Source organism: Gobio gobio (genome assembly GCF_949357685.1).
Source record: "Gobio gobio genome assembly, chromosome: 25".
NCBI lineage: Eukaryota > Metazoa > Chordata > Actinopteri > Cypriniformes > Gobionidae > Gobio > Gobio gobio.
The window spans coordinates 23,311,089-23,321,453 of record NC_137121.1 but is presented as its reverse complement, the minus strand read 5'-3'; the positions used below and the strand labels follow the sequence as shown (position 1 = coordinate 23,321,453).

The following is a 10,365-nucleotide window of genomic DNA, read 5'->3' as shown; positions in this document are numbered from 1 at the left end:
AAAAACTCAACTTATTTGTTAAATTTAAGTTTGCCCTACTCAAACCAATTAATTATTTTGAGTGTTAGGGTTTACAGTGAGATCTGGTTTGTTTATGGTTAAAATCTATTGAATGAGTGAGATTTCTTTACTTCCGGTACCCTACTGTTGCACTCAATTGGGGCACAATCCATAATCACGTTATAATATCCATCCCAGCCCACTGTCATGCGGGATAAACTACGGAAATTGGCAGAACATCAATATTCCAACATCCACACCTCACAGCAGATGTCAATAGGGTGCACATATGAAGAGCCAAACAGGCCATGCCCTCTAGCAGCTAATAAGAGGACAGATTAACAACGCTCTCATTAAATGAGAACAAATCCTTCTCAAACACAAAGAGGTCACAGGATGGAACTGCCAAACTGAAACATCAAAATCATTGTTAAAACCGTTACATGGTATTTTGAACACATACGATTTAGATCATTTAATATTGTCTTTATTTAATATTGTTTCAAAAACAAAACAAAGAAGTGGATTGTTCGTATTGATTTGTTTTTCTCAAGGGATTTTCAGCTTGAAGGAAATGTTCTCAGGGCAGTCAGACCGACCACAATAAAAACAAGGCTAAACACAAAAATAAAATGACCACTGAATCTTTATGGAAACTTTAACTCCATAGGTCTGCATAGTAAACATCTATATTTTGAATGATATTATTTAAAGCCACTGCAGCGGGTGTGCATTTCTGCTTTCAAACGTATTGTTTGTCAGGAAATCTTATGAAACCAAAATGAGAATTGCATCTGGCAGCGCACGAATGTCATTTTCCAGTGCCTGTGATTTTGTAGTTTGTTCTTTTGGTGCTCAACAATGACTCCAAAAGACTGTGTAGGTATCCATGTGAAATGTGGATGTAATTATAGCAAACATGAGATATATCCAAGAACACATTTTTCAATAAACAAGCAGATCCAGTACATTGGCTTAAATTACACTATTATTTAACTGACCTCACCGTTGTTGAGTAATGCATGGCTTTTATGGCATATTTTTATGGAGTGCAGGAGGTATAGGTATTATTGCATGTTCTCACATGCTGAGGTTGTAATGTATGTGTTATTATTATGGCCTTGAATGGAATTCATTAGTCACACCTGACACATGCTCTTTGCATTCAAAATTGGACTTTGGAAACATAAACAATCGAGCAGTGTACACAAAACCATTGTTATCGAGTTGCACAACATAGTGAGGTAAAATCGCAGGCAATAATGTGAGTTATCTTAAAAATGAGCTCAGAGTTAGGGTAGAAGCAGGGATGATTGTAACACTTTTTGGTTTGTTTATATATTCAAAAAATCTATAGCCTAAACACTGGATTTTCAAAAGTATGTGAAGTTTGCAGCTCCATTGTTGCAGTAAACTTGCACAACGTTCTTGAATGATTAATTTATAGATGCATGCCTGTCTGTTATTGCAGGGCGACTTTACATTTTCACGCCCCTGAACATGACGCGGAACAAAACGAATTGTGATTGGTTGTGTTACATGTCAGTCAAATGTCCTCTTGGGCGGTCCTTGGCCAATGAAAGCTGCGGAAAAAAAGTCCAGACCTTCTGCCGTCAGCCAGAAGGTCTGGCTATTCGAGACTAGATGAATGTGAGCTTTATAGTCAATTGTAAGAAAGGGGCAGGTTTATGCTGATGGAATGATTAGGTCCAGCATACACAACCAGGAAGGAGGCTATAATTTCATCAGAAGTTCGAGTTTTGACATTTTATGTAAACATAAAACATACACAGATGAATCATTCACAATAAGATCAATAAAATGCATTTCTGTCATGACAACTTCTCAGAGTGTTTGGCATTGTAATGGATATGACAATATAGCAGATCTATACAGGTGGAGCTGGGGAAGGTGGAGAGTTTCTGAAACCACCTTAAAGGTTGAGCAGCGAGCTCACTGACTATTGATACAGCAGGAAACAATCAGTTGTGCCCTATAGAGAATGATGTGATTGCAAGTAGTTCGATTTAAGGACCTATCAGCCTGCGCTACATATGCAAAAGTATCTCTTTTTTTTCTTCACAAAAGGAGTACATGCTCTTATGCCGTAGTGCAAAGCCGTCACAAGGGCTGTGCCAAGTGTGCCAAAGTAAAGTGACAGCTGACTTGATTGAAGCAAATAATTAAAGTTTATATTTTGTCCTTCGATAATACTATAATAGTTAAAAGACATAGCTAAAAGTGAGACTATGTGTATCGTGATGCTGTTTTAATGTATTATGCAGTAACAATATTGCTCTGAGCATGTGCGTGTGACAGTGAATGTCAGTCAGCGCGGCATTGCATGTCAAGGTCATAGAGTTTTAAATTCAGATTTTGGCCTCTGTAATGGGTCAAATCATTGATATTACCTAAGAAGTAAATATGCTAGAAATAAGTGCTCATTTAACGATTTGCATTTATTGCATGGACAGAGAAAGTATGGACGCCTGCAGGATTTCAGACAAAAAGGTACAGATAAAGAGTTTTTATTTAAAGGGGGGGGGGGGGGGGGGGGAGTGAAAGATAACCTTGTTCAGCTTCCTAAATAACCCAGTGTTAAACAGTGGATGTGGTTTGTGTTTCCAGAGCAGCATCGGAGTTCTGCAAGTGTGGTTGCTACCCTGTCAAAGTCGAAACCGGTAAGTGAAACTGCATCAAATGTCTGTGTTCTGTTTACAATCGGGGTGTAAGTGCATATAATAAAAACAACACAAACGTATATTGAATAGAAAGTTATCCATGGAGGGATAATGCTAGAATGTATTGTGCATGTGTATGTGCGCAGTCTCTTTAGCTCCACCCACTGCACTGCAGATAAAAAAAGTACTTGAGATTGGCTGAAACTGTGTGTGTTATCCTCGTTTATAACGTTTTTAAATCTGAAAACTGAAAACCAAATTGTCAGACATCCATTTAGCGCATGTCCACAGATGAAAACAACTGAAAAACAGAGCTGGTTGTTCTCTCGATACCGTCTGTTTGTTTTACTGACTGAGAAATCACGTCAAATTCAGTGAGAGAGATGCGTCACCTATCAATGACATCATACTCATGTTACCCCCGATTTCTGGTTTTATTTTGCAGAAACCATGGAAACACCAAAGATGCTTTAAAGGTGAACTATGTAGGATTGTTGCAGTAAAATATGCAGAAACCACTAGGCCAGTGTTATATATTTTGTTCAGTTGAGTACTTAGAATTTCTAGCCTGGATGCCAGCCGAACTTAGCCCCGCCCACAACATTTTTACCAGGGCAGTTCGGTCTGGACTTTCTCCGTAGAGAAGTAATTATGCCCGAACAGAAACTGTTCGGACCAATGAAATTGTCAGGGCGGGCTTTAGACGATGATGGACAGATGATCAACAGTAACGTAATCATCCACGTCACCAAAGAGCGCTTGGGTTCAATTTGTTCTAATCCTAAACGGAGAACTTGTTGTATATGCATTCACCTTTACTATTTCTCTCAGAAATGATGATCGTGTTGGTAAGTACTCTGTGTATCCTTAAATTCTTTTTTTACAACACCGGCAAAGATCGTTTACACTCTTTTTCAATCTTTTTCTTCTAACGTAACTTATTCCAGCGTGCGTGCAGGTACAGGGTTGCCAAGTTTTTACAACAAAACCGCCCAATTGCTAACGTTCCTCAAAACTAGCCAAAAACAAGCCCAATAGCTTTCCTGGGGTGTTCTCCGGGAAAAAAAGGCATTTGGGGGGTAAAATATGTGTTATTTTGGCAGGGCTGGCAGCTAAAAATCGCATTCCTGGGTCTGTATATCACATAATTAGGGTCGCTTCAACCCGCGGACATGGCAACACAGTGCAGTTGAGTTCTGTTGACATTTGACAACTAACGTTGTGCGTCGCTCCGTTGCTCTGATTGGTTGTAGGTCTATCCAATTGAGGTCTTTCCTGGTTCGGTTGAAACACGCCCCATAATCACAGCCCAACGGAGCAGTATCAGACTCATTTTCTGACTAGAATTGAGTATGACGACGTCAGGCTATAGAATATCCCAAATGTTTCCAACTATTTGTAAATCGTGAGAAATTGCTATTTTAACCGAGGAACCGGGACGTGTGAGTTATGTGTTTGAGGGAGTTGCCTGTCGATTGCGTCATATCTGCGTCACCCTCGGTTTCCGGTTTTATTCAGTGAAACACTTTACTCTCACTGCAGTGTGAACAAGTGTCATAGCAGCCGCCGAGCGAACGTCATAACTTCCTTTTCAACACACTCAGATATATCTAATACGATAAACAGAGTAGCGTTACCTCATATACTCATGACTGGAAAAGAGGAAGTGGCGCCGGCAACCGTGTCATAATAAAAGTCCCGCCGGCGACTATGCTATAATAACAGTCCCGCTCTTCAATCGCTCCTGCGGCCTTGCTCAGCTCCACAACACTCGGTCCTGCTCTGCTTCAGACTACAGTAATGTTAATAATCGCATCCATGAACATGATTTCTGCCCGAGTCCTATCCTGACTCTTTCCCACCGGCTGTGAGGTGAAGACCACATGTCCCAAGATTCTGCGCTCAAACGTGGCGTCATCAAACTACGCCTTTGTTTTGAACAGGCGACCTCTAGTGGACGGAAAAGTTACATAGTGTAGCTTTAATATACAATGTGTTTTATTAGACAGGTGAGCAGCTGTTCGGATACATTCATTGACAGAAAACGAATCATTGTTATATAGCTCAACACAGTTAGTCTTATTGTTTAAATCTCGTTTTCTTTACTGCGAGTACCATGTTTTACCAAGCCTATATCACTGCAGTGTGCAGTGTCTAATAGTAGCCGCAGAGCGAACGCACAGATTAGCATTATAACATAACTTTCAACACACTCCAATGTATCTAATATGATAAAACAGGGTTACCCCACATAGGCATGAGCGGAAGAAGTGGAAGCGGTCGTCTGCGGCATAATAAAAGCTCAGCAAAATCAAGACGTCATCAAGCTACGCCTTAGTTTTGAATAAGCGAAAAATTACATATTGTGGCTTTAAATATCCACAAGGCAAACAAATTGTTCATCACTACTGCAACAGTAGACCCCCGTTACTATAGCAACTGCCCCACCCAGGCCTCGCACCCCAATTGCGGCGGGCCTGCCGTAGTGTATAGGCGAACGGGGATGCAGCACATCACTGGTTTTGTGAACTGGACCAACCGATTAATTGAAAAAAATCTGACTAAAAAAACGATACATTCATGAATCAGTCACCACTACTTCTCTCACGAACACCAATCGAATGGACAACTTTTATGATTTGAGTTTTATGGTTTCGGATGATAGCTTCAGTAGGCTACACCACTTTCAGTATCAAGAATAACATACTTTAGAATGAAAAAAAAAAGTCACATTAGGAACAAGAGGGAGAGTAAATGATTTTCATTTTGTTGTGAACTATCACTTTTCAGAAGCATTTTTACAAATGATTTATCTACTATTAAAATAGATTTTTAATTGCACCATCCATGAATACTTAAGTTCAAAAGTACCACAATGGTCTACAATAAGATGTATTCTCCCCCTCAGACAGAAAACAAAACCCTCCCCCGTTGAGTGCACATTCTTTGTATGGTTGTTTTGATCGGAGTGCAGTGAGTCAACGGGTTCAAAAGTGGGCGAGGCTCCGGGGCTGTAGCGTTCAACTCTCTTTCCCCAAACCCAGTGTGCTCTCTCACACGACCAAACGTGTGCTATTCCTGCGAGAAAACTTAAATATCGCAATATTTCTCGCAGCCTTACCAAAAGCTGCAGCGCTGCAGAAATATTGTTCACTGTTTGTCCTCAAGTGACCCGCTGCAGAAGTGAGTACATCCCGTTCCTGTGATATTAATAGCTCCCTTGCGTCACCAAATTGTGCTAGACTGCTCTGCTAGACACGCGATGCAAGCCAAACGCGCAGCAACGCTTTCACACGCCAAACAAACATCGTTATAAAACAGATATCTATGGTGATGACTGTCTAGGTCGGATGTGGGAACGTGTGCACAAATGTCTTACGTGAGGCATTGATTACACCGGAGGGCTTAACAGGAAGTGGTTATCCTAATTTTCTCATTTCAAGAGTACTAGCCTACTTAACAGAAATCTCTCAAGATCACATGCGTGTGAAAATGCCGTATTAAATGAAAGTTGCTTAAACTTAAGTTCGTTTAGTCATGAAACCTGCCAGGAGAACAGGTCAACTAGATAGTATTTATCATTTCAGTCAAAATAAGAAATGGTTCAGGAAATCAGAATGACTGCAGGCTATGCAGTACAATAGTAAACATAGCCTATTTCTGTATCCATTAGTGACTAAAAATATGTTGTACTGTTAGAATTGGCACAAAACTTAATAGCGGTGTCATATATTATAACACACTGAATACGTTATAGGCTGGATGGATTTTTATGTCAATTTGGTTAGGTAACGTAAGTGTACTTTCTAATGACGACTATAGCCTACATCAGGGGTTTTCAAACTTTATGATGCCAAGGACCCCCAAATATGATGAACCTTAATGAGGGACCCCCTTCCTAAAATCCATCTATATATTTTTATGTATGAAAAACAGTAAGTGCGGCATTATAAATACAACATATTGTTTCCAAACTTAAATTGGCTATACTTAATGTTGGATGTATAAACCTGAAGAAGAGCGTTTTCAATTAAAAATGATTTGTATAAGCAACTTTCTCAATAAATGTATGTAAGCAGCATTCAAGATAAATGGGACTACAAAGAAAAACTCACTATTAAGATACAAAACAAACATATACAATTCTGGAGTAGACTTTATCCATTTTTGCTTTGCCTTTTTATTCTCTGAAATTTTCCGGGGACCCCTTAGAACCTTCTGGAGGACCCCTGGGGGTCCCCGGACCCCAGTTTGAAAACCCCTGGCCTACATTACAGTACTGTAACATTTTTCATTCAGTGCATCTAAAGGTGATTTGAAACATCCTGAATTGCCTCCTTTTATAGGGATTATATATTAGAGATTTTTTAAAATATCGCTATTGGTTGTTGAATTGTTCATGCTCATTTCATATATTAAGATTACCTTTGCTGTCATCTAACACTCACTTAAAGTTCATCTTTAAACACCAATCATTTAATAACACTGTTAAATGTAATCTTTATACTGTACATTATAATGTTGCGATGCATAAATTCACTTGTGCCATTAGCTTACATTTATGTAGAAAAATGTATTGGCCAGAGTTCTAATATCACTATTATAATTATTATTTTTAAAGCAGATTTCTTTCCAAATTCACACGGTTACATTTTTCTTCATGTGTCTCTTCAGGCGAAAGCCACAATTTAAATCCACACCTGATACTTAAAAATCCCCATATGATTTTGTAAGCCTATTTTATCATTGCTCTTGATCTTTGTAAACATATACTGTAGCTGCCTGGTTCACATCCACACCTGTTGTTTCCAGGAAACTCTTTAACCATCATGCCACACGCAGTTTGCAGTTACGTAGTAACATGCCCTGCAGTTGCAGAGATGCATAATGTGTATCTGGTTAGTAGTTACATTATTAGAGCAACCACTGATATCATTCATTAGCTTGATGTAACAATGTGATTAAAAGCAAAGTAAAGCTGACGTGATCACCTTTCACCAGCTTCTGCTGGAGTTTAACGTTTAGGTGCAGTGGGATCTTGGCCCGGCCCCAGAGAAAGGGGATAGCAGACAGAGAGGAGGAGGGAGAAAGCGACAGACAGAGGAGGGAGGTGGATCTTTCAATTGCTGGGTTCAGTGTTGTAGTCTGTGGGGAGATGGGGGTGTTGATGCATAGAGACAAACCTGACCGAGCTCCCCTGTGTGTACTGCATGCAGACAAACCTATTCAGTCACAAACAACTCCCCTAGATGTTTTTAATTTGACGTCAAAAGGAAGTTAGCAGAGTGAATGCACTGTGTCTGCAAGTGTGTGTTGCTTTGCCACTAGCATCATCAAAGGCATTGCAAAATAAAGACTGTTTTCAAACAAGTTTCCTGACTGCCATTGGTCATCAAAAACAGCCACACCCCCAGACTCACGCTATTGGTTGAGTCGTTGTTGCTATGTCAGCCTGGCCTTGCTGAAAAATTTAAAGGCGGCATGAAATCTAATTTTACAATTCATATTTTTATATTAATATTGTAGTGTTTACTATAACTGATTTATCTGTGCACTTCATTATTTTTTTTAAATTCATTTACCCTTATAATCTTTAATCAAATATGTTAACTTTCCCTCCCCCATGAAACGACCTCTCGTCTCTCCCGGTCATGTGCTATGGCGTGAGGGCGGGGTTATCGCCCCGTCTCGTTTCTGCACCTCCTCTCAGAAACATGTCACTGATCGTGGTTAGGTGCATTTTTCTCGGTATACACAAAACCTTCTTCAAGAAGGACTTGAGGCAAAAAGAGAGAAATATATGAGAAATAAAAGCTTTTTTTTAATGTAAAAATTACTCAATATAGTCGGACGAACAGCTTATCGTGACGACTCGCACTGAGGAATGCAGCGTGTGTGAATGCGCTTACGGCGCGCCCCCTTATAAGGGAGAGCTGAGAAAAAGCATTACAGAAATAAAGCCATAAAAGGCTTAAAATAAGTCAAATCTGTGGCATAAACCAGCGAAAAGTGAGGAAATATGCTCAGTAACATTATGTAGAAAAGATTTAGAGAGAAAATACATTTATTTAAAAGATAGATCGATTTTTTTTCCACAACTGAATGTAAACTTCAAATCTGCCTCCATTTTGTTAGCAACGCCCAACTTCCAACGATCCAATCAATACCCGAAGGACGAAATCAAGCCTCGCCCTACATTTTTTCTAATTTCAGAAGCCGTTTCACTCGGATATACGTCACAATAAGGAGAAAAAGACGATCTCAACTTCCGTTTCATGCCGACTTTAATTAGTATAATTTACTGTAAAAAAACAGTCCTTCACAGAAATCTCTGCATGATTATATTTGATCAGATGAGTATCAGATGTATATTAGGGTGTTTCGTGTTACATTTTCTGTTATTTAGTTAATGTTTAACACATTATTTTCGTGTCATCTGTGTTACTCTATGGTGTTTTGTCTTTGTGTGTATGATCCTGTGCTCCATCTTTTTTCCGTATATTTAACTTGATATTATTTTTTGTGTAATTCTGTTTAAAGAGGACCCCCTATTATGCTTTTTTTAACCCTTAAATGCATACCTTGTGTCTTAATGACCTGGGTCATCATTCACTACCCTCCTCCTCATTCATTTTTTTAAAGTTAGACATCAACCTTCTTAGTATTCCTCTATCAGTGACTTTTTAAAAAATATAACAAGTGATAAAAGCATGCCTGGTTTCCCATAAATGTTTTGTAAAAAAAACAAAAAAAACAATATATATATATATATATATATATATATATATATATATATATATATATATATATATATATATATATATATATATATATATATATATATATATATATATATATATATATATATATATATATATAGGGTTGCTTACGACCCGAGGTGTGTAACAGTATAAGTATATTTTTTCTGCACAAAAATAATTGAATCTTTGATGACTAAATAAGTGCAATTGACCTTTATTACACAAGGTGGCGATGTCTGATACACAATGATGTGAAGTTTCACTCATAGTTACCGCAGGCAGAAAACAAAAGAATAGGAAGTATAATTAGCTAAACTTGAAATGGCTCAGCATTTACAACAGAGCAACTGAACGCAATCAAATATTAGTGTCACTTGATGGTGGATCTGGTGAAGAAGCTGTCAGCGATCAAATTATTGATTTTGAAGATGTTGAAAATGATCGTTTTGAATATGTTTGAGATAGCAAATATGAGCCAGATGATGAATGTACTGGGAAATCAGCTCTGACGAGGACAGTGATGATGCTATATAACACCTGCTCAAACTAAACTGTTTTTTTAAGCTCCAAAAGGTAACAAAATATGCTTTATTTTATTCTTCTGTAATTGTTACTCTAATATCAGTAGAGTTTTATATTATCACGAGAGATCCCTCCGTGTTAGATATAGATCCGGGTCATTACGGACCCAAATATGTAATAATGATTGGCAAAACATTCATGCATTTCAGGGTTATATTTTCAACTTTCTTTAGCATGTGAGGTTGCTGTTTCAAATGTCTGCAAATGTACTAAGCAAAGTCACTCCAAAGGGAGTTATTCTTTATATCAGTACGCACTGTTTCAGAATTCCCTGTCACGGCTTGATTCTAGTCTTAAGTTTTCATCCAGAAATGTATGCATCACAATATTCCTCATTTAAA

The 10,365-nt window shown here is 38.4% G+C and overlaps 1 protein-coding gene across 1 annotated transcript in view; it reads left to right on the top strand.

Moving 5' to 3' along the window:
- The first annotated feature begins 2,604 nt into the window (after positions 1-2,604).
- trpm1b (transient receptor potential cation channel, subfamily M, member 1b) overlaps positions 2,605-10,365 on the top strand; it is a 63,186-nt gene continuing 55,425 nt past the window's right edge. Inside the window, exon 1 of the mRNA XM_079810045.1 lies at positions 2,605-2,681. The gene's annotated coding sequence lies outside the window, so the exon portion shown is untranslated. The remainder of the gene's footprint in view (positions 2,682-10,365) is intronic.